This window comes from Coffea arabica, chromosome 5e (genome assembly GCF_036785885.1).
Source record: "Coffea arabica cultivar ET-39 chromosome 5e, Coffea Arabica ET-39 HiFi, whole genome shotgun sequence".
NCBI lineage: Eukaryota > Viridiplantae > Streptophyta > Magnoliopsida > Gentianales > Rubiaceae > Coffea > Coffea arabica.
In genome coordinates this window covers 5,014,580-5,042,219 of record NC_092318.1, presented here as the reverse complement: position 1 = coordinate 5,042,219, position 27,640 = coordinate 5,014,580, and the positions used below count along the sequence as shown (strand labels likewise).

The following is a 27,640-nucleotide window of genomic DNA, read 5'->3' as shown; positions in this document are numbered from 1 at the left end:
TTCTTAGACTTTCCCTATAGAATAAAGAGGAGGTTAATTAGCTACAGTAAGAGTAAGAGTAAATTAGCTAATTACCGTTGAAGACAAACACAAAAAAAAAAAAAAGAATTTTTGTGTTGTTTGTATAATTCACCGACAGACAATTCTATCCCTACAAGCTGATTGCAACTGATGTCAACGCAATTGGTATTGCTTTGAATCCACTATTGAGTCGATGCTGCGGGGTTGGTGGGCGATTCTAAGACCGAGGCCAAATCCACCCAAATATTAAAACAAAGGCAGCTGCCTGCCCTCCTCACTTTCTACATACCCCCTCAGTCAAAATTTGCAAGTGGCAGACAACACTTCTCTGTTGTTTCTTTTGCTTTGATTCATAGGACTGCCATGGGGAACAGCGGTTGCCGTGGGCGGTCCTGCTGTTGCATTAGGTGGGCTTTCCTTATTGTTTCTGAAAGCATATGCTGATGATCAGAGGAGGAAGTCGTCTTCCAACCTTCCGCTGGTCCCTGGTAACTAATATATGGTCACTCTTTCTTGATATTTCTATGATTCTGCTGAGTTACTAATCCCATATAGTTTCGGACACAGCTTATTGGTTAAAGGGTCTCCGGTCCTCGTCTTAGAAATTAGAATGGTTATTCCTTTTCTTCAACCCGCAATCCCTCCTTCCCTTGTTTGTTCTTCCCCTTTAAAAGTTCTCATTAAGGCTTTGCGTATCTTGAATAGTAGTGATATCTACAGATTGAAACCGAACCCGGGTGAAAGTTTAATTTCTAATGTACTTTTATTACTGGCGTAGAGGTACCGGGGCTACCGTTGATTGGGAATTTGCTGCAGCTGAAGGAGAAAAAGCCCCACAGGACTTTTGCTAGATGGGCTGAGACTTGCGGACTATCCAAACTGGTGCCAACAAAATTGTTGTCCTCAACTCTAATGATGTTGCTAAGGAGGTATGCATATTCTCTCTTTCGCTTACAACCATTCAACAGCAAACAATACTGGTTAGTCCTGGATAATGACCTTTTGACTGCAGCTACTGTTTCAATAATGAAAAGGTAAGAGATACAAAATGTGACAATTTAAAGCTTCAGAGTAAGTGGCCTTGGTTCTAGGAACACTGCTACTCAATTTGAACATTAGATGAGAGGGCAATTTATGGTTTATTATGCAGGACGATGAATTGGAATGCTCCCAATTTAGGGGAATTGTCACTAACAGGATAGCCTCAAAAGTTTCTGAAAAAAAAAAGTTGAAAAATGTTCGCCTGTCATCTTTGTGTTAAGATAAGTAAGTGCAGAAATTTGAGTGACTAGCACTATGGTTTGCTCTTTTTTCCGACTTTTTCCGTAATTATTGCTTCCCGTCAGAGGAAAATCACATGCAAATTTGATTCCACTATTCTTAATGAAAGTTGATATACATGGAATGATTGGTTGTAAAAGCTAATTTTTAAAGCAGAATGGTGTTGTCTGAGTTAGCCAACCATGAATCTGGTATTTCAAGAAGTGGAAAATGTTGTAGACGTACTCTAATAAATGCCACTCCCATGACCTAATGGACTGCCTTTTTTTTTTTTTTTTTTTTTATGACATTTGGACAATGGGGCTAAGAAGATTGGTCTACCTAGTATATCACTTTCCCCTTAATATTTGTTTACATGACATACAAGATGAGTAGCATCCTGTCCATGATAGTTTTTTGTCATGGAATGAGTAGTATTTTGTCGCTTGTGATTTAGAATTTTCAGCTTTCTCTACCTGTCTGGATTACAATTTCTTCCACCAAAACTAAGGGCCCGTTTGGATGGTGAGTTTTTTGAGTGTTCATATAAAATTTTTTGAGTTGTGTATTTTAAAAACTTAGGAGACTTTTTTGAGGCTATTATAGCTAAAGTTATTAAAAAACTTGAAGGGAAAAAAATCACCAAAAAACCCATGTGCCAAGTAGGCCCTAAGATTTGTCAAGGTTGTTGAGAGAGACACACATCCTATTTGCTTGACTGAAATCGTTTTGGCTTCAGCGTCCCTCTTCTAACCTGGTTTCTGTTCTGGAAATATAGCATAGTTTTGAGGAAGTTCTATTTCACACAATAAGTGCACAGAATAATTTTCAAATGCATTCTAAACTGTCCATTATCACAATGATGATATAGTAACCTTCTCATGCGTTATGTTCCTATGTGGATGTGCATCTTAAACTGGCATGTCGAAAATCACATGAACCACAGAGCAGGCTTGTTAATATTGGTGTAGTCGTTTTGTCCATTTTAACAAGGAAAAGTCTAAAGTAACGAAAGTTATGGTAACGAAACTGTTTTTACCTGATATAACAGGTAAAAACACTTTTAGGTACCATTTAATTACCTGTTGTACTGGTCATCTAAATAAAATAGTACCTAAAAATATGGTTAGTAAGTTTTACATTCAAAATAGTAAGTTAACTCAAGAAATTAGTAACTTTTATGTCTCAAAAAGTAAATTTGAAGAAATATGGAACTTACTTTTTTTTTTGAAGTAAATAACTACTCTATATCTAAAACTTACTTTTTGGAGAGTAAGTTTAGTTCAAATAATAGTAAGTTTTTATAGACTAATAGTAAATATTGTTGATAGAATAGTAAATTTGGTTAATCATCAAAACTTACTAGTTTATGGCATAAATTTACTATTTTACTTAAAGAAACTTATATGGAACAAGTATTAGGAAGTTTATTTGAAATAATGCTAAGATTTTTTATTAATAATTGAAACTTAGTATTATGGTTAGTAATTACTCGTAATGTAAATGTATGATACATAATTGTACGTATCATTTATAAATGTTATATGTTTTAAGCATTTTAAATAAACTATGAAAACTTTTTTTTTTTGCATATGACCTTATAAAATATGTAAGAATAATTTGTCATATTATAAATTTTGAATTATTTTTGAATTTGTGAAAGGTTAAAAAGTTTGGATGACAGTAAAACAAAATCTTTCGAGTTACATATAGAATTGCACTTATCTATACATCACAATTTCCATAAATGGACACCGATGAATATAATAAAATGGTACGCAATTTTCATATATTAATGCCTATGAATTTAATAAAATGGTAAAATCTTAATAAATTTATTTTCTGGGTCACAAGTAAAAAAATTAAAGCTGTATTAACATAGCATAATCTTTGAAAATTATAGTAAAATTACCCATATGTTAAGTTCTGTGACTTTCAAATATACTTTGTATCATTTACATTATGGATTTGTATCCATATATTTTCTATCAAACTCTTTTTTTATTGACAAATGGTAAGTAAATTATTATAAAAGGGCATTTTATAATAATCATAATTTTTAATAGATGAATTTTATGTAAACTGTTAAAATTATGAATTCACAAATGACTAAATCTGATTACTTTATGGCACATATTAGTCTAAATGACTAAAAAATTACTGCAGCTTTCTGAATTTTAAAATAGAAAAATAGGTCATAAAGCAAATAAATGTAATTTAAAAGAAAAGATTAATGAAATCTGTGCAGATGAAGAAGAAATTAAAAATAAATTAATAAATTTATTAATAAACAATAAAGACCAAAGTTCAGAAGATGACTTTTATAATGATATAACTAGTTCAGAAAGCGAAGAAAGTTGTAATTGTTCCAATACTTCAAAATATATAAATGTGATAACTAAAAAAGAAGATAAAGAATTTCTATTAGATATAATAGAAAAAATTAATGACCCAATAGCAAAAAGGGAATATTTAGAAAGACTTAAAAGCTTAATTATTCAAGAAGATAAAATGCCAAAAATAATAGAACCTTTTAGCATTTCAAAATTAATAGAAAAATATCCTAATATAAATATAATGAAAAAAGAAACAACTAAAGATCTTCAAACAGAAATTAACAATCTTAAAATACAAGTAAAACAATTACAGCAAGAAATTATAGAATTAAAAACAAAAGATTTAGAAATAGAAGCAAAAATAACATTAATAGAAAATCAGCCCTCGACTTCTAATAGTAAAACAGAAGAAATAATAATATCACAAAAACCATTAGATGAAATTCAATATTTAAATACAATAGAAAAAATGACATTTCAAAAATGGTATGCTTTAGTAACTATTACAGTAGAAGATTTCAAAGAAACACATATAGCTTTAATAGACAGTGGAGCCGATTCAAGTTGTATTAAGGAAGGAATAATTCCTACTAAATATTGTGAAAGAACAAATGAAACATTAATGGCAGCAAATGGAGAAAATTTACAAGTAAAATATAAATTTACAAAAGGATCAATATGTAATAATGAATATTGTATTAGACATAATTTTATAATTGTAAAAAATATAAATCATGATATAATATTAGGAACACCTTTTTTAATTCAAATTTACCCATTTGCAGGAAACCATGAAGGAATTTCAATAAATATAATGGGAAAAACTGTTATTTTTAAATTTCTAACTCCAATAAGACAAAGAGAATTACAGATATTACAAACATCTTCTATTTATAAAACAATAAATACTATTACTAAAGTACAGCAACATATAAACTATATCAAAGAAGAAAAATCTTATTTAAAGATGGAAGAAAAATTAAAAGAAAGTAAAATGATAAAAAGAATTTCAGAATTAGAGGAACTATTACAAAAAGAAATTTGTGCAGATATTCCTAATGCTTTTTGGGATAGAAAACAACATATGATAGAATTACCTTATGAAACAAGTTTTAATGAAAAAAACATACCAACTAAAGCAAGACCAATACAAATGAATTCTGATTTATTAGAATTTTGTAAAAAAGAAATAAAGACGTTATTAGATAAAGGATTAATAACACCTTCAAAATCACCTTGGAGCTGTGCTGCATTTTATGTAATGAATCAAGCTGAAAAGGAAAGATGAGTTCCAAGATTAGTTATAAACTATAAACCTTTAAACAAAGTTTTACAATGGATTAGATATCCAATTCCTAATAAAAAAGATTTGCTCAATCGATTATTTAATGCAAAAATATTTTCAAATTTTGATTTAAAATCAGGATATTGGCAAATATTAATAACACCAAAAGATAGGTACAAAACAGCATTCACAACACCTTTTGGACATTATGAATGGAAAGTAATGCCATTTGGATTAAAAAATGTACCATCAGAATTTCAAATATAATGAATGATATTTTTAATCCTTATAGTTCATTCAGCATAGTATATATAGATGATGTATTAATATTTTCTGAATCAATAGAACAACATTTTAAACATTTAAATATATTTTTAAAAATAGTCAAGAAAAATGGATTAGTGGTTTCTGCCCCAAAAATGAAATTATTTCAAACAAAGATAAGATTTTTAGGACATGATATATATCAAGGAACAATAAAACCAATTAATAGAGCTTTGGAATTTGCAACTAAATTTCCAGATGAAATAAAAGATAAAAATCAATTACAAAGGTTTTTAGGATGCTTAAATTATATAGCAGATTTTTTTCCCAAATTAAGACAAGAATGTTCTATATTATATAATAGATTAAAGAAAAACCCGAAACCTTGGACAGAAGAACATACTCAAAAAATAAAATATCTAAAAGAAAAAATTAAATCATTACCATGTTTATGTTTACCACATCCTAAAGCATTCATGATAATTGAAACAGATGCATCAGAATTAGGATATGGAGGAATATTAAAACAAAGAATAGAAGAATCAAAAGAAGAATTAGTTAGATTTCATTCAGGAACATGGTCCGACCCTCAAAAGAATTATTCAACCATTAAAAAGGAAATTTTGTCAATAGTTTTATGCATATCAAAATTCCAAAATGATCTTTATAATAAAAAATTTTTGATTAGAATAGATTGTAAATCTGCAAAAGAAATTTTGCAAAAAGATGTTCAGAATATAGTTTCAAAACAAATATTTGCTAGATGGCAAGCTATTTTATCTGTTTTCGATTTTGAAATAGAATTTATTAAAGGAGAAAACAATTCATTACCAGATTTTCTTACTAGAGAATTTTTACAAGGACATGGATCGTGAAATGATGGTCCGAAGAACTGATTGAGAATATACAAATTATCTAAGAACCCAAAGAGATTCTCCTAAACTCTTAAACAAAGAAGCAGTCCTTCAATCCAGAGGATATCAATATTTTATTCAGACCAGAAATGGAAGACAAAGTATTCCAGCCTATCAAATTTCCAAACATAATACAGTATATATTCAGCAAAGCCATTTCACAACCCTTACATCAAAGGAGTGAGTTTTTCTCATTCAAAGAGAGATTCAGAGAAACACTATTAGAATTCAAGTTTTACGAAGATCAGGAAGAAATGAAGAATTTCTTCAACATTACAAAGATCAAAATAAACAATTATCTAACCAACTTAAAGATGTTGTTTATTGATTTTGCAGGAATATGGATTCAAAAGCAGGAAATTCTAGACCTAAGACTCCTCAAGATTATGAGATGAGTCTTACTCCTGTAACTCAAAATAGATTTCAATTATTACAAGATTTTCCAGCCTTAACTTACAGTCAAGCTATTTGCACCCCAACTTCATCCCAAATAAGACCAATTCAACAAAAGCCAAAAACCCCAGAAAAATTCATTGAAAATACCTACTTTACTAAACCATTCCATCAGCATATTACTTTAACCAGATTCTAAGAAATACCATTATATTCTACACTCAATCAGCTTACTCAAAGAATCTTTCCTCAAAAGTGTTATTGGCAACCTGATGATCCTTCAAAAAATTTGGATTATTATGAATTAATTCTTATAGATACTCAATCTGTAGAAATATTCCCCATTCCAGACAGAAAAAATCCAAATATAATTAGCCATTCAAAGTGTATAATAAAGAAAGTTTGTTCACCTAATGAATGGACTTCTCTTTATTCCAAAAAATTATTCTCAGTAAGATTCATTCCAGATGGATTTACATATCAAGATTACCAAATGGCATGGTATCGTGCTTTTTTATACAGACCATTCAACCATTCATGGTTCTTCACATTCAAAGAAAGTTGTAACAGGGAATTTCCAATTTGGTTTAATCATTGGTGGCAATGGTTCGGCCCCCAAAAAGAAATTCTACCTCCAAATGTGGCCATGGGATTTCAGACATATCTCAAAAAAGCAAAGGGGGAAGAGTATATAAGGCCAATATTATTTCATATGGAGTTCAAAGTACCATGAATTTTTTGCTGGAGTTTCAAAATTCATCAAGAGTTAGAAAAACCACTTCCAATGTCACTAGTTAGAGAATTCAAAATTAAATGGTGGACAGGATTCAATCAAGAATTTGGAGATCAAGCAAATGTGATAAGATTTCTAACCACCGGAGACAAACTCAAGTGGACAAGTCAGCCAACCACTTCAACCACTCCAACAACTACACAAATGACAACCACTCCAACCACTCCAAAAAGAAAAGACAAAGAAAAAGTTGTCTATATGGTATCCGAGACAATTACAAACGACTTTTTGATAAAAAAGATGATGCACAATCTGGAGATGCTCAAAGAATATTTGGACTATTTGCAAAAGCAGGATAAGAACGAAGAAACCGACAAAATTGAAGAGTCAGCTGGATCATCCGAATCTACTTTTGATCCTTTCGGGGGACCATGCGGACAAGACCCAAATGACTTTTGAAGAAAGATGTCGGCCATATTTCAAAAGAAAGCAAATGAAACTGAAATGAAGATGAAATGCAAGACGAGATGATTCTATAAATAGATCCCAAATCAAAAAACAAATCATCGGTGAAACATTCTAGTGTAAACTCCTTAGAAAAATCTCTCAATCTCTCTATTCAACCACTCTTTGCATTCAACTACTTTTGTATCTTTCTCCAACTATTCTAATAAGAAGTACAAGGATTCAACAAACATCAGCTTCCGTTATCAAAGGCAACTCTAAATTTTCAGTAAGTCCAATTTTATACTAGCCTGGGTAGAAGTGGTATCAGAGCCACCTACCGATTTAGACTTTGAATTATTATTACTTTATTTGAATTACTTTCTATTTTAAATTTGCTAATTTATGCATTTATGTTTGCATATTTAATTAAAATTTTACTGAAATCATTGGTAAGACTTTGATGCCTTGTTAGACCGTTGGTAAGTCCAATGTAGGATGTTCCCGGCATAGTGCTCAGTTGTTCCTGATTAGGTAAACTTTTAAATAAATATTGAACATGGCTGCATTTCTTAGACAATTAAAAATAGGATCTAATTCAAAGCAAGCTAATATAGTACAAAGTCATGAATATCATATGCCTATAAATAATTCAGATTAGACTATTTCAGAAGAAAAATTAGAACATATATATAGAATATGTCCTCTAGATTTCAAAGCAGTTCTATCAGTTAAAACACATGAAGAAACAATATCTATTCAAGAAGAATATCAATCTATTCCATTATTAAATTATAGTACAATTCAAAAATATTTAAGCAAAGGATACCGATATATTCATATAGGTTTAATTCAAATTGCAATAAAACCTTTATTCCATCTAGGAGTAGATGCTCCAATATATTTAGCCTTAAGAGACACTAGACTCAAAAGATATAAAACTTCTTTACTTTCTATGATTCAAACCAATGTATGTAATGGACCCATATATTTTAACTGTGCTCCAAATTTCTCAATAGATCTAACAGACCCACATATTTTGAACTCAGTAATATTAGATATTGATGGAATAAAGGTTTTATTGCAATTTGAATTAAACCTATATGAATATATCGGTATCCTTTGCTTAAATATTTTTGAATTGTACTATGATTTAATAATGGAATAGATTGATATTTTTCTTGAATAGATATTGTTTCTTCATGTGTTTTAACTGATAGAGCTGTTTTGAAATCAAGAGGACCTATTCTATATATATGTTCTAATTTTTCTTCTGGAATAGTCTAATCTGAATTATTTATAGGCATATGATATTCATGACTTTGTACTATATTAGCTTGCTTTGAATTAGATCCTATTTTTAATTGTCTAAGAAATGCAGCCATGTTCAATATTTATTTAAAAGTTTACCTAATCAGGAACAACTGAGCACTATGCCGAGAACATCCTACCTTGGACTTCCCAACGGTCTAACAAGGCATCAAAGTCTTACCAATGATTTCAGTAAAATTTTAATTAAATGTGCAAACATAAATGCATAAATTAGCAAATTTAAAATAGAAAGTAATTCAAATAAAGTAATAATAATTCAAAGTCTAAATCGGTAGGTGGCTCTGATACCACTTCTACCCAGGCTAGTATAAAATTGGACTTACTGAAAATTTAGAGTTGTCTTTGATAACGGAAGCTGATGTTTGTTGAATCCTTGTACTTCTTATTAGAATAGTTGGAGAAAGATACAAAAGTAGTTGAATGCAAAGAGTGGTTGAATAGAGAGATTGGGAGATTTTTCTTGGGAGTTTACACTAGAATGTTTCACCGATGATTTGTCTTTTGATTTGGGATCTATTTATAGAATCGTCTCGTCTTGCATTTCATCTTCATTTCAGTTTCATTTGCTTTCTTTTGAAATATGGCCGATATCTTTCTTCAAAAGTCATTTGGGTCTTGTCCGCATGGTCCCCCGAAAGGATCAAAAGTAGATTCGGATGATCCAGCTGACTCTTCAATTTTGTCGGTTTCTTCGTTCTTATCCTGCTTTTGCAAATAGTCCAAATATTCTTTGAGCATCTCCAGATTGTGCATCATCTTTTTTATCAAAAAGTCGTTTGTAATTGTCTCGAATGCCATATAGACAACTTTTTCTTTGTCTTTTCTTTTTGGAGTGGTTGGAGTGGTTGTCATTTGTGTAGTGGTTGAAGTGGTTGGCTGACTTGTCCACTTGAGTTTGTCTCCGGTGGTTAGAAATCTTATCACATTTGCTTGATCTCCAAATTCTTGATTGAATTCTGTCCACCATTTAATTTTGAATTCTCTAACTAGTGACATTGGAAGTGGTTTTTCTAACTCTTGATGAATTTTGAAACTCCAGCAAAAAATCCATGGTACTTTGAACTCCATATGAAATAATATTGGCCTTATATACTCTTCCCCCTTTGCTTTTTTGAGATATGTCTGAAATCCCATGGCCACATTTGGAGGTAGAATTTCTTTTTGGGGGCCGAACCATTGCCACCAATGATTAAACCAAATTGGAAATTCCCTGTTACAACTTTCTTTGAATGTGAAGAACCATGAATGGTTGAATGGTCTGTATAAAAAAGCACGATACCATGCCATTTGGTAATCTTGATATGTAAATCCATCTGGAATGAATCTTACTGAGAATAATTTTTTGGAATAAAGAGAAGTCCATTCATTAGGTGAACAAACTTTCTTTATTATACACTTTGAGTGGCTAATTATATTTGGATTTTTTCTGTCTGGAATGGGGAATATTTCTACAGATTGAGTATCTATAAGAATTAATTCATAATAATCCAAATTTTTTGAAGGATCATCAGGTTGCCAATAACACTTTTGAGGAAAGATTCTTTGAGTAAGCTGATTGAGTGTAGAATATAATGGTATTTCTTAGAATCTGGTTAAAGTAATATGCTGATGGAATGGTTTAGTAAAGTAGGTATTTTCAATGAATTTTTCTGGGGTTTTTGGCTTTTGTTGAATTGGTCTTATTTGGGATGAAGTTGGGGTGCAAATAGCTTGACTGTAAGTTAAGGCTGGAAAATCTTGTAATAATTGAAATCTATGCAGTAGTTATGCTTAATAGAAAATTATTAAACCATTTTTACAGTACATAATTTCTCCTAAAATTTGTAACATTTACCATGACCTCTAACCTTGACATCGTTATTTAATTTACCTTCTAAATTTAATTTAATTTTCTTATATTAATTGTTATACTAATTTTATCATTTTTATTATTATATTATTTCTCATTTTGTTTAGGCTTTTACTCTTATTATTTCTTGTGTTTCAGATGTAAATTTATTAAAACTTTATCATCTTATTATATTCATAGGTGTTAATTTATAAAAATTTTGATACATAAACAAGTAATATTCTATATATAACTAGGAAGATTTGTTGTTATTATTATCCAAACTTTCAAACTTTTCAAAAATTGAAAATAATTAAAAACTTATAGTATGACAAAATTTTATTACATATTTTACGAGATTATGTGAAAAGTCAAACTTTTTTCCATAGTATTTTAAAATATGTAAATAAATTTTTTCAAATGATAACTATAATCTTGTATTATGCAGGTATATTATGAGCACTTACTAACTAAGGTACTAAAAATTAATCATTAATAAAACATCTTATCATTATTTCAAATAAATTCCCTAACACTAGTTTGAAATATGTTTTAAAGTAAAATAGTACATGTGTCTCATAAATCAGTAAGTTTTGATTATTAATCAATTTTATCATGTTATCAGTAAGAATTACTATTTATGTATTAAAACTTACTATTACTTGAATTAAACTTACACTATAAAAAGTAAGTTTGGGATATAAAGTAGTAATTTATTTATTTAAAAAGTAAGTTTAATATTTATTTCAATTTACATTTTGAAGTATAAAAGTTACTAATTTATTACTGTTAACTTACTATTTTAGATGGAAAATTTACATTCTTATTTTTAAGTGTTATCCTATTTAGGTGGATAGGCCTATCAAATAATCAAATGGCCGCTAAAAGTAAATAAAAAATAAAACGAAAATGGTCATATAAGTGTTATCCTATTTATGTTTCAAAAAGTAAATCGAAATAAAAATGAAAGTTACTTTTTTAAAAATTAAATTACTACTCTACATTCGAAACTTAGTTTTGTGGGGAGTAAGTTTAGTTCAAGTAATAGTAAGTTTTTATAGATTAATAGTAAATCTTGTTGAAAGAATAGTAAATTTGGTTAATCATCAAAACTTACTAGTTTGTAGCATAAATTTACTATATTACTTAAAGAAACTTATATGAAACAAGTATTAGGAAGTTTATTTAAACTAGTGCTAATATTTTTTTATTAATGGTTGAAACTTAATATTATAGTTAGTAGTTGCTGGTAACATAAATGTATAATAATGATTGTATGTTTCATTCATAAATGTTTTGCATTTTAAGCATTTTAATAAATGTATGTATCATTTATAAATGTTATGTGTTTTAATAAATTTATTTTCTAGGTCACAAGTATAAAAGGTAAAGTGATCGTATCTAATGTAGCATAATCTTTTAAAATTATAGTAAATTTACCCATATATTAAGTTTCGTGAGTTTCAAATATATTTCGTATCATTCACAATATGGATTTACATGCACATTTTTTATGAAACTTACTTTTAATTGGCAAATAGTATGTAAATTATTATAAAATATCATTTTATAATAATCATAATTTTTATAGGTGAATGGTATTTTAGCTGCTAAAATTGTCAATTTATAAATGATCAAATCTTACTACTTTATGATGATTGGTTTACATGCAGCAATGATTGTGGTGTATACGTTATTAACTTCATGAAGTCATCTGAAGTGGAACAAATGAGTTCAATCATGGTATAGTTTTATAATTTAATATGAGTTTTTTGTGGTGAATAATTATGAATGTCAATAAACTGTTATCTTTACTTGCATGGTTAACTCGCTAATTCTAGTTGACTTTGTCATGAAATTTCAGTTTCACTCCGAGACTGAACGTTTTAACATTGCAATGGAATTGGTCCCTACACCCTAAGAATGCATGGGGATTTCTTCTAGAAGATCATTTGCAGAGAAGATGAACAATGAAAGTATTCATAGTTGAAAAAAATTCTAATTTATCTTTGCTATTTCTAGCTGAATAACAAGTACCTAATAAGGCAGAAGAACGTTTCAAGTCTTGTTGCCACTTTATTTTATGGGCCCTTAATTTTGACGTGTACACAAACTTGCCATGGACTGCAGTCAAAGCACTACTGCTTGGTTCTAAGCTCAAACTGCTCCTTTTAGCTCAAAATGCTCAAAACCCTGTAGCGCTCGAGTGCATATGACAAACACTAATTTGCTGCGACACTAATGGGACATACATGTGATAAAGGGAACAGTGATCCATCCACCTTTTTTTTGGCGGGATTGGAAAGTTGACCTGCTTGGTTCTTCTGTGTCCATGGATGCAGGAATTAATTGTTAATATGAGGCAGGTGCCTAGCTAAAAGTTTGTCCCATTATTCCTAATTGGCAGATTGTCATTAAATAGAAAGGCAGATTGTCGTTTACGAGTAAAAACTTCTAATGCTCGCAGAAATAAATAAGAGTACGTGCTCCTACAACAGAATGGATGTTACACCGCCATTAATATGGTAAGGGCATCCTCCTGAACTTAAATCACAATTAGAAACGAACCATATGCTTGGTTTCAAACTCAAAAACTCATTTCGAAAGCTCCAGAGTTTCGAAATTCCTGCTTCATGGATACAAGCAAATCACATAAACGCACAGGTACTTGGTTAACACAGCAAAAAACTCCACGGGAAAGTTCATGTCGTGCTTATTTCTTAGAAGGAAATTGCAGACTATTAGTATAGCATAGCAGTCACAACACTTCCACAACACATCTTCAAGTTTTCCGAGATCTATCCAGTTTAAAGCCTAAAAAACCGTGTGCTGAGTATTGTATAACATGAGTATTTGAGTTGCTTTTCGCGTTCTGCTCATCAAGTAAGCCAGTCCAATTTGAAGTAAACAACAAAATCTACATGCACAAGACATTTGATATGAAATTGGTAGTTCAAAATAGGAGAAAACGGCTCATTTTGAGCATCAGAATGAATCTACTCACCTATTTATTTAATACTTGGAATAAACAAAGGTCCATCTAATTCAAATTGGCCAACAAGTCACTAGGAAATAGGATTTCACCTCCTTGCATTGAAATGCAATGCTGGATTTAAAGTTTCCATGCAACGTGTTCTTCCACCTAAGGCCTTAAATATCGGAATTCCAGCCTAATTATAATGAACCGCACTTGCAGCAACTAGATTAATCTGAAAGAAGCAACAGCCGGCGGAGAATCAGAGCATATCATCATAAGGAAAATCAATCATTTGATGCTTACATCGGCTTATGTCTCTATTGCTTGTCCAGGTTCATGCATGTAGTTTGAATGTTTAACCACTAACAAAAATAGCAACCTGAGATTTAATATCATTTACTAACTTTTAATAATTGATACTTACGCATCAAATTAAGCTGGCAGGACACTAGATATAGCTATCTAAGCATGACAAGATTACATGGCCAAGAACTGAATTTAGAGCACAAAGACTTTGGCTTCAGAAATCTGAAGCAATCAAAAGGCTAGTAACTTGATTTGAGAATTTGATCACCAGCATCAAGGGCTCTGATATCACTATCAAAAGCTTCAGTTTGGATTGAAATTTCTGGTTTACAAACCCAAGAGCACTTGGATGCTAACAATATCTGAAATTTGATCACCAAACTTTTTTCCAAGCAAGCTGAAATTATTCACATTAAAACAAGTAAACACCAGAAATTGCAAACTAAGGAGATTATGTTCAGATTTACAATCAAAACGTATTAAACTACCTTCGAAGAAACTTAAATCATCCTAAAAGCTTTGAGCAAAGACGTGCAAAAACATTTGTAGTCTCTCAAGAATAAAATTCCTTAATGGTCTTGGCTGAAATCTGGTTCATTCACTACAAAACCATCACAAGATTTGTATTAAAAAAAGGCCACAACAACACATAATCATAGCAAATAAATAACATAAAACTTAGTCGTGAAGAAGGAAAAATGTACCTGAATACTTTTCGTCTCCTAACAAGCTAGTGTTTTGTACATGACTTTGGATTAATGAAGGATTGCATGCCCACATTAATGCCTATACAAATGCAAATAGAGCACCATTATATTTCATGCCTTCACACAAAAATAAATAAAAGCAAGCTATACATTACCTGACCAGGAGGAATGATCTGAAACCAATTACTATCCATTAATTCCTTATTGCATCCATGCTGTGAATCTGATTGCAATAGGCCATCGGATGATCCTATCAGATTCAAATTTACATTCTCAACATAATTGGGTGCCCCAACATGATCATAATTGTGAGTTTCATATGCATCTGTGCACACCTTAGTACATTTTCGTCTATCATGTCCAAATGACCTGCGGGAAAAAAATTGTCAAGCACAATCCATAAACAAAAAGATTGAATTTATAAAGGCGTATATGAAGTGTACATATATAACTAACATTTTTGGCCTTCAAACATAAAGCCAATGAGTGGATGAAATTTAGCATTGCTCATTCATATCTGGTTTTGCAAAGCTATTCTAACCGTAGAATAAGTCAATTTTAAGAGTAGGTGATTACTTGCAATTTTTACATCGTCTTCGCTTTCGCTTGTGAGTGGACTGTTTTGCCTTTTGTCCCTTTGTAGCAATAACAATTGGACCAAGAGAAAGTATGGACCAAAGTGGAAACCTTTGCCTGGGAATTCAATCGTATCGTTGGAATTGAGAACTAAATAAGAAGAAGACAGATGACTTTAAAGTGATAGGTGATACCCGAAAGTGTTTCAGGAACCCAAAACCGTTTTCAGCAACCCAAAATCATTTTCAGAAACCGGTGATTTTTTTACTTAAATATGTACATTTTTTACTTTTAGTATTAGTAAGTTTAGTTTAAACATAAGTAAATTTTGTCAAATAATAAGTAAATTAAATTACTCAAAGTGTAAATTTCTATTTCTGACTAAAACTTATCTTTCAGGCATATACTTACTAGTTTTAATTAAAAACTTACTTATCTTCTCGACTTGGCAACCCGTTTCTTTTCTAGGTATTTTATGATTAGAACTCCATTCTCTCTATATTACAAACCATCATCAAACTAATTGAAAACCTCAATTCTCATATAAACCATTCATCTGAATTTTGTTCCAATCAACCCATTCAACAGATTTATGTTCCAGTCTAATCGTTATGATATAGCAATGGCATTAACAAGCTATTTTGACTCTCCCGGTAAGGGTTTACGTATTAGTAATTTTTTAGGAGGAAGATGAGTTATTCATATGTCCAAAATATCGAAACAACCAGCATAATCTAATCCTTAGTTCAATGAAAGTCACAAATTTGCGGGTAGGTAGATTAGATTATGTTGAATGCCTTTGGCTCTTTACAATGAAATTCAAAATTTTTTCTCATGACAGAGCAAAGATGGTGATATAATTGATTGTCTATATCTATCAACAACCAGCATTTGACAATCCTTTGCTCAAAGACCACTGGATTCTGCAGGTTTGCCCCATGCAACACCACTCAAAAGAAAAATAAACAAAAAAAAAAGCAAAAATATGAAGTATGTATAACACCATAATTGATTGATGGTCGGAAGGAAGCTATATGTCTTTCTTTTGCAGATGAGACCAAATTATCAACCAGAACTGGGATTTACTGAGAATAAATTTTCCAACATTAAGTCCACTAACAATGAGCTTGAACAGAATCCAATCAGTCAGTTGTTGCAATTGGCCAACACAGTTTTCAGGAACCATTGTTTTGCCAAAAAAAAAAAAAATAGCACTTACTATTTAGAAAAAAAAAAAAGCTACTTAGGATTTTCTAAAATAAATCTATGTGAATGTCACTCTGAAAGTTCTGTCTGCATTATCCGTACTGAAGATTTAACTGCTGGAAATAAGCCAAAACCTTTGTCGATGAGAAACATGCTTAATGTTTGAGGGCCAATTTGAAACAATGTTCTTGTTCTTCCGCTCGTTTTCTCTTTTTTCTATTTTTCCCTAAACTTTTCTGTCTCGTGTGGGATTTTTTAGTCTGTAGCTGCAGTAGTTCGAGAAGAAAAGCATTATGCATGGGAGCCCCGAGTTGACCGAAACCCAATGAATTTAGCTCATCTCAGCTTTGGATTACAGGAGGCTCTTGCGATTCAGATTTAAACGTCATTGAAGCAGGGTGGCATGTAAGTTTTCAACGAAGTATAGTTGTTCACATGATCACAACTCTTTCAAGTAGTGCAAACTTATAACGATAGGCACTCAATGAACATCCGTTAGTGAACTTAATTTACACCAAAACTATCGTATGAATACGTACGTTCATATTTATTTGGACTCTTTTATTTCAACATTGTCCATGTTTAATTTTAATTTATTTTTTAAAGAAACTATCACATAAAAGGGCACCTGTTACACACGCCTTTTTTTTTATTTTCTTCAAAATAGCATATATAAAATGATCACTTAATCATTCTATTAATTTTTTGTGTGTCTTAATTGGACGACAACAGGTTTTTTTCCAGAATTATATGGAGATAAAAGAACAAGTTTTTTCATTTATTGGACTGTAAGCATCCCACATTTGTTGATAGTTTAAAATTAAATTAATCACTTTCCCTCGAGTCCTCAGAATGCAGTTAAAATATGACATCATGTATTTATCAGTCTGTCTTCCATCCAACAATGAACAGAGGAATAATTTTCGATCAACAGGATGCTACAACTTGCTCTGTCCAGGCTTTGCTCAAACCAGAACTGAATAAACATTGATCTTTATGTCCTGCTCCTTGATATTATTAGGTTGGTTTAGTATTTGAAATATCATCTCCCTTTTAGTGATCCCTCTTATTTCTGAAATCTTAACTGCTTACATTTGGAAACTGTTCTATGAATTTACTCTCCTTTCCTGACTGAAGAAGAGGGAAGATGTGATTCTACAAAATCTACATGTATCATAGGATGGTAATAAGAATTGCTGCTACAACACAGATTTACAAGAGTAATAATGGCCAAATTTCCGTGGCATTGCAAACGTTACAATGGAGTAAAAAATTCAAGAGGCTGATAATAAATTTCCATAGATGGCCAAATTTCCGTGGCATTGCAGACGTTAACATGGAGTAAAAAATTCAAGAGGCTGATAATAAATTTCCATAGAAACAACAGATTCGCAACAATGATTCTAGATCAGTTCAGTTCAATAACATCTACTCCATCAAGCGTATCAACTTAGAATTCCAAAACGGGAGAAATCTCTCTTGCCTGAAGAATTCAAGTTATAAAGCTCATGTTGAGTTACTAATATATTAGTAATTCTCACCCGCATAGAGTAGCAATCACAACATACAAATTTCTCTTTGACATTTCACCAAACATCTTATATGCATTCACAAATTAATCACATTTAACTTAAACGCCTGATCTCAAGTCCTTTCCTAGATGTTTCACATGGCTATTAAGCATATTTTACCCGTAGACAATCAAAACTACAACCATTTCCTAGATGTTTCAACGGACATTTTCGGCCCCAAAATTGCAATAAAATCTTCAAATTCTCAACCTTGATTTCCCAAGAAAATTTTGACAAACAAAACAAATGAAATATAAATAAATTACAGCAATATAATCAAACGATTTCAAGAGAACATGATGATCTAACCTCGTCACTGCTATTTTTCATATGCTCTTTGGCTGGCTACCACCGTCTCTAACCCTTTTGTTGTGTCTGCATATGGCAGCACTCAAACCCAAACGAACGATGAGAAAGGATAGAGGGAAAGTGTGAACTAATGATGAAAATTTTGAAGTGAGAAGATTTATTCAATTGTAACAAAGACAAAGTGTGGACCAAAGTGGAAACCTTTGCCTGGGAATTCAATCGTATCATTGGAACTGAGAACTGAATAAGAAGAAGGTAGATGACTTTAAAGAGAAAGGTGAAACCCAAAACCGTTTTCAGGAATCCAAAACCGTTTTTTTTACTTAAATATGTACATTTTTTATTTTTAGTATTAGTAAGTTTAATTTAAACATAAGTAAATTTTGTCAAATAATAAGTAAATTAAATTACTCAAAGTGCAAATTTCTATTTCTGACTAAATCTTATCTTTCAGACATATAATTACTAGTTTTAATTAAAAACTTACTAAAGTTAATATTAATTATTTTAATATAATATTTAAAAAGTCACTAAAAGATTTGATCTGTCACTAAAGGTAATAGCAACCTATAATAGCAGATTTTCCTAATATCGTTACCATAATTATAGGCATTGTAGCACTGTCCTTTTTTTTTCCCTCTTGGTTTGGGTGGTTATATTCTACTTGCTGGAGTTTTACGATTTAGAGTAGAATGAATTTCTGTTTGTGATGATGTTTCTTTGGGTTTGGCTTGTTAAATTGCAATTGGAGGTTTTTGGGCCGGGCCGGGCCGGGCCTGGCTCAAACCGATTATGGGAGAATGAAATGAAGGCGTGAATAATTATGACATTCTATAGGACATTAACGAGTGAAAAATGATATGATGTTAAATAAAATTTTGTACATTGTGAATTTTACACTTGGAGGAGATATATTATCTGTAAGTCAGCTTCTTAATAGAGATGATGATGATTTTACTACAATAGGATTGGTAGAGAAAGGCATTTTACTACAATAGTGATGATAAATTTTTATTTTCTTGCATTAACAAAATATTTTTTCTAACTCCCTTTTTAGTTCACATATATCATATTAAAAAGGTGTTACAGTATTTTTTTTAAATTAGTTCTAATAATGCTAAGATTTTGGATGTAAATTGAGTTTCAATAATGAAAGCTAGCAAAGTTGTCCTAATGTTTAGTTACTTAATATAAAAGAAATCAAAATTGGAAAGGTTACTAACTTCGATGTTAATATGGAATCACCTTTCAAATAGTTATAGTAGGTCGAAACCTAGTGGCTCTAATCATATTTTGAGCCAAAACTCAACCCATTTTTGTATTTGGCTAAGAAATCCAGGTGGTGCCCAATTAATAACTACTCCAACTATATTTCCGACAAGCAAATTTTAAGGTAGCTTGACCTTTGTGGCTACAGCACCACCATTCTTTTCCTTAAAGCAAGATCAAGGGGATGAGGACCTCTATAATTGTCATGAGAAATGTAAATTTAGGCTAATGGTTGATGTTATTCTATGTAAACTTTAAATCATTGTATTTTTTTAGGGATAAAATTCCGTAGAGGTGTTGTGGAACTCACAAATGAATGATACATTTGTTACTTAGGATATAAATTTGTCGTTCAATGATTTAATTCTAGAATACTATTGAAACATGCAATTATAGTAGTCATTGATCCCATGCAAATACTTTCACAGGAAACTATTTATTTTTATGGAAGATGAGTCAAGCTGCAAATTATGAAATGGAACATTCTCTCGATTCAATATTCTTTCATAGACTAAGGTGGATTCCTAATATGATTACAATTAAGCGTGCGCAACAATTGGTTTGGACTAAAAATTGTCTAAATCAAATGATTTTAGGCTCTCCAATTCTTTTTCTGTATTCAATAAAATTCTATATTTGGTAATATAATTTTATCACGATTTTAAGATATTGAATTTGATTTTGATCAAAAAATTGAATCTCTTGATTTTCGAGCATTTTACACATAAAAAACCATAAATCAGAAAGGTTAAAGGGCGTGTTGAACTAGACTTTATTTGTAAGAAAATAAGCAAATTTAAATCCCAATGGACTTCTATAACATGAATGGTAAAGCTTAAATTGGTTTCAATTGCAAAACTAATTTTGAATTTGGTACAGGAAAAATGCTTTTTTTGGGGGATGGACTAACTTGGTCCCCATTGTTTCAACTTAGACACATTTTTTACCAACTAGAGATAACAGATGTTCAATCACTTAATTTAGGCCAAAATTGATGTCCACTCAATCAATTTGGATGGAACAAAGTACATGAGGGCTATGCAGGCATGCACTGGTAGTAAGAACACTCGTGGGAATTCATCAAGATACCCATTTCTCATCCATCCGTTTCTCACTTTCCCCTTTGTCGTGAAATCCCTCTACTTCATGAACCCTACAAAATTAAGAAATAAGTCTTTATCAACTACAGTGAATCAAGAAGATCAAACATAAACAAAGTCAACAATAGTGAAAATCGACAATTGATTGGCTATATTGCAAGGATTTGAAGCATAATATCAGTTTTAAACAAGAGTTTAATAATTGGCCCATCCCAAATTATGCTAGCATTCCCTTCGTTTAACAATTGGCTCATAAGAGTTTTGATAATACACCTTTTTTTTTTGTTATTTTTCAGCATATTTTTAGTTATTTAGTACTGAAGTGGTTCCTTGTGATTAGATAATAGATGTGCTTTGTTGTTTATACATGGTTAGTATTTAAATAATGCAATATTCTTCTTGTTTTTTTTTTTATCATTTATGGATTAAGTAGTAAAAAAATTGTCTTTTATGCCTAAACTATTGAAGATGTGATTCAACCCTAAATGTGAAAATGCAACAAAAATCTATGATTTGTATGTTCTATGTTGGTAACATGAACATGTTGATGCTTTTTCTTTTTCTTTTATTAGCAAAAAGTGGTCTCTTAGGTCTCTAGTGTGGAAAATGTGGTCCAATCCTGTGTGTGAAAATGCAACAAAAAATATTTACTTTGCCTATCTGGTGCTGGTAACATACACATGTTGATGCCTTTTCCTTTTCTTATATTACCAAGAAATAAAAACCACTTATTATGATGAGATTTCATTTTGGCAATTTGATTCCTCATACACCTCATGCCTAATATGAAGGTGGAGAATTATGTGTACAGAATTCACTACATGGAGAGTGTGGATTTATGTAGATTTGAAATGGATAGATTATGTGAAAACGTTCATATTTTGCAGGTACAAAAAATATTATAAGTGGGAAGATAGCAATTTTAGATGGTTTGATTCTAGTAGCGAGTTACATATAGATATTGAGAGAAATATTGAGCTAACTAGGAACATTGATTTGTATCTTGAGGTCATGAAATTTTAGTGTGTGTACTTACTATAATTCCTATTAAATTGACAATAAAGCAAATGAAGAGTAAAATGGTAAAGGTAATAATTTTGATCATGATAGAAATGTGATGGTGGTAGTGGTGGCAACCAAATCCATGGTAGTGAATCCGAGACAAGTAGTGGCACATTTTTTTTTTTTGTAATAGATTCTGATTATAACATGAATGATGATGATAATAATGATGTTTTACACTATAAGAAAAAAGTGCTTAAGTGGCATTTATTCTAGTGGCATTTTGAACAATAATACCACGGTAATAGATTTTGATAATAACTTAAGAGAAAAATACCTTTAATAAAATAATTTGGTATGATGTCTCAATAACACTTTGCTTTTAAGTGCTGGTAATACTAGATATACTGGCAATGCTGTGGCATTCAATCATAAAGTGCTATAAAAGAATGTCATTTAGTTAAAAGTGCCAGTGCTACTAATTTTAGTAAATAAGTGATTTTCACAAAAATAAAAGAAATTATAAAAAATTGATAGGAATAGAGCGAATAGGTAAATCAAATATGAACTTTTAAAAACTCATCTATAAATTAAGCCTAAAACTAAATCTATCTCTATCTCTTGTCACTTTTTAGTTCTCGTTAAAAATTCTTTCCTAATTTTCGATCATCTATATTAACAATAATTAGGGCTTACAAAAATCATAAGTTCTCAGTCTGAAAACTATTAATTTGATGGCATATGGATTATCTATTTAGCACTTCATATTCAAGTGAGTCGTAATCTGTCAAATTGTAAAACTCTAATTTATTAAAAACAATTAGGTTTTTTTTTGTTCTTTATTTGTTATTCAAAAGGGATGGGTCAAAGGATAATTTTGTTCTTTAAATAATTTTTTTGAGGTTACATGTAAAATGCAAATTGGATATGTTGGCTTCATGTTAGATATCTTTCCTTTGCTTTCTCATTTTTATCTAATTCACAATTGCATTAAGATTAGATACAATTTGATCTTTTTGTTTGTAATTTTATGAAACCTCTTTGTATGTAGCATACTGAACTTGGAAATGATAAGTAAACATTGGTATTTTTTGTGTTTTATGTTTAACTTACTTATCTTGAAGACTTGCGTGATCTTTATTTCATCAATTTTGATGAACTTCTCCTCTAGTTTTCAATATCAAAATTAAAATATAAAGAAATGTTCTAAAGATAAATGTCTTCTTTTGTGAATTTTATTGAAATGTTAGATTGTTATATCCTTAATCTTGTAGCTAGATTGTTGGACCAAAAACTTTTGGATACAATCATCTCATTAATTTATTTTTGAGTTTTGTTTTGTTCGCAATAGTAGGTTGTAACTTATGAGTTGTTTTAGCCATAACAATTTTCTTTGACTAATTAAGTCCAAAATAGTAAACTTTTTAGCTTTTTGCATGAACTTTCTTTTCATAGTATATATGTAAATTAAATTTTTTATTACTAGCCTATCTGCAAGTTGTTTGAATTTTCTAGGTATATGGTTGTGATAAATGATGCTTGTTCTTCCATGTCAATCCTTAATTTAGTGAAACATATTCCAGTGCATAGATTTTATAACTTTGAATAGTTGGATGGAACTCCAGACCATGTGTTGTTTTCTCCAAAAGGGAAGAACAAGTTGAAAAAACAAGTTAGTGTTTTCTTGATTTATTGTCTTTTAGTCAGACTTTTTAAGCAAATTTAGGTCTTGAATATTCCTATGAATTTTGGGTGATATTGCAAATGTTATATATTCAATCTAAAGGTTCATAATCCATCTCAAGAATGGATTTTTGTTAGATAGTATGACATTTAGATTAAACATTTCAAACTAGTCCTTCAGGTCTATCAGCTAAATATATTGATATTTATGACCTTGCTTACATTAATAATTATGTTTTTAGTAAATAATTGCAAACCTCATCTGTGAGGACCCGAATTTTTATTTTACTTACTTTTATTTTATTTAACTATTTATTTATCCGTTTACTCCGATTAATTTATTTCATTCATTTTAATTTCATTTGCATGGAACAAAGTCTCATTTTATGTTTTAAAACATTTCACTAGTAAATTTAATTTTTCTGCGGCTCGTTTAGTAAGAAATAGCGACTACACGTTTTTTGAGGCAAATTCGGTCAGAGAGTGCAATAATCTTGGAGAATTAAGGGTGATCAATAATAGACTAAGAAAAATTAATTGAGGGATTAGAGGTGAGTGAGTTAAATTAAACCCAATTAGGAGCACTAATTACTCACTGTTCAATTGTTGACTTTTGGGTACCAAAATACCTTTATGTCATTCTTCCTTTTACTCCATCAAATCACCAACTACCACCCAAAACCCTTTCTTCCTCTTCTCCTCTCGGCCGACTCCCCCCTCCCCCATTTCTCCACAAAATTTCAGCTAGCTTTCTTCCATTTTTGTTCCAAGAAGACACTCCAAACTTGCTCCTTTTCTTGGTCCATCACTCAAGCTTGAAGGGAGTCTTGAAGGAGGAAGGAACTTTGGTGGTTTAAGAGCTTATATACTGGTGGTTGGTCTTCATTCTTGGAAGCAAGGTAATCCTCCAAGCTCTCATCTTTTCCTTTCAACTTATAGTAGTGAGATAGTTGTATCTAGTTAGTCTTTGGGTTGTTGATGGGTTCACAAGAACCTTGACACTAGGTAGAGGACTTGAGGTGGCTTTTAGGTAGAGGCCTTGACAATTATTGTGCGTTTACTTGTTTGTTTGGTGCTTGTTTTGATGTACTATGGCTTAGTTTTGGTTGGAAAGTTGAAAAGAAAACTATAAGAATGGAGGATGCTTGCTGTCCGAATTTTGGTTGGTTGAATCTCTCATGATAATTTCAAAATTTGATGTTATTTTGGTGCTATAATGCTTGTTATATATTGGTGTTTATGTGTGTTAAATATCTCCTTAAAAGCATTTCAATTGGTTGAGTAAAAGTTGGGTTAAAGTGAGGAAGAAATCTGAAAAATTGCTAACCAGGATACCAGTCCAGTGCACACGTTTCAGTCCATAACTTTTTGTCCAGAAGTTGAAATCACATGCTGTTTGTGTCATATGAAACTAGACTCCAAGGGCTTTCCAACGGTGTAAAATGCACCTCCTAATTCGTTTTCTATGAGCCGTAGTGAACCGGCAAAGATGATTGATTTTCCTCACTATTTTCAAGTATAGCTGCAGTTTGTAGCTCATTTTCTCCTATCTTGCCAGACGAATTTTAAGACAGTTTCTTCTAGTGAATTTTAGCATTTTGAATCTAGGTTTTAATGCCACAAACCATGCTAAGTTTTGAGTTGTTTAGTTTTAGTTATGACCAGGTTTTGAAACCCTGTCAAGTACTTCAAAACTGGAAATTTCGTGAAACAGATTCCAAAAGTCAGCTTTCTTAAAACTGTTGTATCTTGGTGTAGAAAGGTCTGAATTGAGTTTCGTTTGTTGCATTTGAAACTAGATTTGAATTTCTATTAGTCATGTAAATTTCAAGGGCTGATTCCATTTCTATAAATTTTGCCAAATTTTCAAAGTTTACTGAATTTGCAATCCTGTTTTGCTCTGTCCTGTCTAGAATAGTGACTTTGAGCTAAGATTTGAACGATTTCAGATTGGAGTCTGGGAAAAGTATCCTCTAGAGATTTTTAGTGCATTGAAACTAGTTTTCAATGGTATAAAGTTTCTAATTCCAACGAAAGAAGTACCCAGAAGAGGAGAGACCTAATAGCTTAAGTTTTTGGGTTAGAGTTTGGGTTCCTGATTTACATATTGGATTCTTTGATGGGCTCTCTTAAGGTGATTCTCCTTAATAGTTATTGCAATCACACAGTTGAACCTCTTGCATAGGCTCAAGTGAATAATATTTTGCTAAAAATGAGATATATGACTTGTTCAAATAATTTTATAGGCATGAAATATGGGGGGGCCTTTTTTGGATAGTGCTCTAGTAAGTGGTAGAAGTTTGCCTATGCTGGAACTAATTCTTTCAAGAATGAAGCTAGAAGTAGAGAGCAAATGTTGCTGCAACCAAGGTCGCCTTCTTTTAAGAGTTCTCATAGTTTTGATAGGCAGAATGACTAAGAAACTTGCTGCCATTGGCCTATGATAGGTGTTGGAGTTCTTATTTTGTAGTATGTAGGTAATAGTTTATGTATTATGGTATTATTAAGTAGGTAGTTGCTTGTTTGTCTAATAAGTTGTTGTTAATGTTTGTGTATAACTATATAGATTGCCAAATAAATTTTTTATGCTTATTGTAGTATATGATTTGCTAAATTTAAAGGTGGCAAATTAAGAACAAAAAAACTGTTGGTGCTGCCTGATAAAAAAGAAAAAGCAAAGTGAATGAAATCTTTGAAACTTAAATCGTTATAGGATAAAAGTATTTGTGAGGCCTCGCAAATTAGGTTCTTATCTTTTATCTTGTTCTTCTTACTTGCCTTGAATTTGTAGTTACTTTGATAATTGAGGTGTGTTCTTAACCCTATTACTTTATTTACCTTGGTGCATGTTAAATTTTATAGTACATGATACTAGTGTGATCGACTAGTGAGGTGCGTGCAATAAATTGGAAGGATTAGAGGGAGTTTTGCGTAAAAAGAATTATATGACAAGAAGTGTTAAGAGTTAATTAGAGGGGTATTAAATATGTTAGTGATTGGAGACAAATAGAGAGGCAAAAAGATAGACAATACATCTTTCCTTGACATTTGTCAATTAGCCATCCAAGCTTGACCAAGACCATGCTTTCTTCTTCTTATCTTGACCAAACCTTTTTATTTTTATCATTTTTTTTCTTGCACACATCATGGACGAAATTTTGAGAGAGGAAAGCGAGAGAAAACACACAAAAAAAAATTCAGCCTTGATCTCTTGCTTAAATCATGAAGAATCCAACGAAAAATCCTAATCTACTCCGATCAATCTTGAGGTAAGTTTGGAGAGAAGCTTTTGGTGAAATTTCAGAAGAAGAAAATTTGTCATCCCTCTTGATTTGCTTGTCATCTTTGGGTTTGGAGGTAAAGAGTTGAATTTGGTTAGAAACCTTAGTTTTCTTTTTTTATCTTTGATTTTATTTGAGGTTTGATGTTATAGAAGATAAAGGAAGTATGTTTGGGGCAATTTCATGGTTTTGCTAGGGTTTGTATGTATATGTGATTATGATGGGTTTCTTGTTGAATTTTGGCTTATATGTATTTATTGTTATGTTGGTGATGAAATCTTATGGATTTGTTAGGTAGGTTTGGTTGACAAATTAGAAAATTAATTGGAAGAATGTTTGAAAATCCATTGGAGAAAATTCTGCTTGCTGGTTGAAATTTAGGGCTGGAATTACAGCCTTGATTTCTAAATTTTCATGATGATTTTAACCTCAATTTTCCTCAAAATACTCTATAATATGTTAAGCTATAAGTATGTGTTAGATTTGAACCAAAATCAGGAGTTTTAAGTGTTAAGAACACCATTTCTTTCACTGTTTTCATGGCTAGAATTCTGCTCAAAACTGACCGAGGGAGAGAGTGACTTTATATAGCTTTGTTCTTGGTTTTGTGTGATGAACTTGGCGTATTACTGCCCTAAACACATGATTAGACAATTACCCTGGTATGAGTAGTGAATTGGAGTGGAAAATTAAAGGTTTTAACAGGTGGACTACCTTGTTTTTCTTCATTGTTTTGCTGCTGGAAATTTCCACAGGAAGCTCTGCACAGCTTTGGGAAATTGGTTATAACTTTGTGTAGAAAAGTCAGAATTGAGTTCCATTTGTTGCATTTGAAATTAAATT

At 31.1% G+C, this 27,640-nt stretch overlaps 2 long non-coding RNA genes across 3 annotated transcripts; one reads left to right on the top strand and one right to left on the bottom strand.

The window, feature by feature from the left end:
- Positions 1-197: 197 nt before the first annotated feature.
- Positions 198-12,992, top strand: LOC113722660 (uncharacterized). Of its 2 annotated transcripts, XR_003456782.2 has the most exons (4): positions 198-509; positions 800-950; positions 12,484-12,553; positions 12,675-12,992. It is a non-coding gene; the product is annotated as an uncharacterized lncRNA (long non-coding RNA). The 2 variants fall into 2 exon arrangements; XR_011814068.1 differs by lacking the exons at positions 12,484-12,553; positions 12,675-12,992 and adding an exon at positions 6,417-6,497 and having other exon boundaries at positions 204-509.
- An 884-nt stretch (positions 12,993-13,876) lies between these two features.
- On the bottom strand, positions 13,877-18,692 carry LOC140006447 (uncharacterized). Its single transcript, XR_011814069.1, has 4 exons — positions 18,463-18,692; positions 14,956-15,169; positions 14,582-14,694; positions 13,877-14,490 (listed from the first exon to the last, which is right to left on the bottom strand). It is a non-coding gene; the product is annotated as an uncharacterized lncRNA (long non-coding RNA).
- Between the last annotated feature and the right edge of the window lie 8,948 nt (positions 18,693-27,640).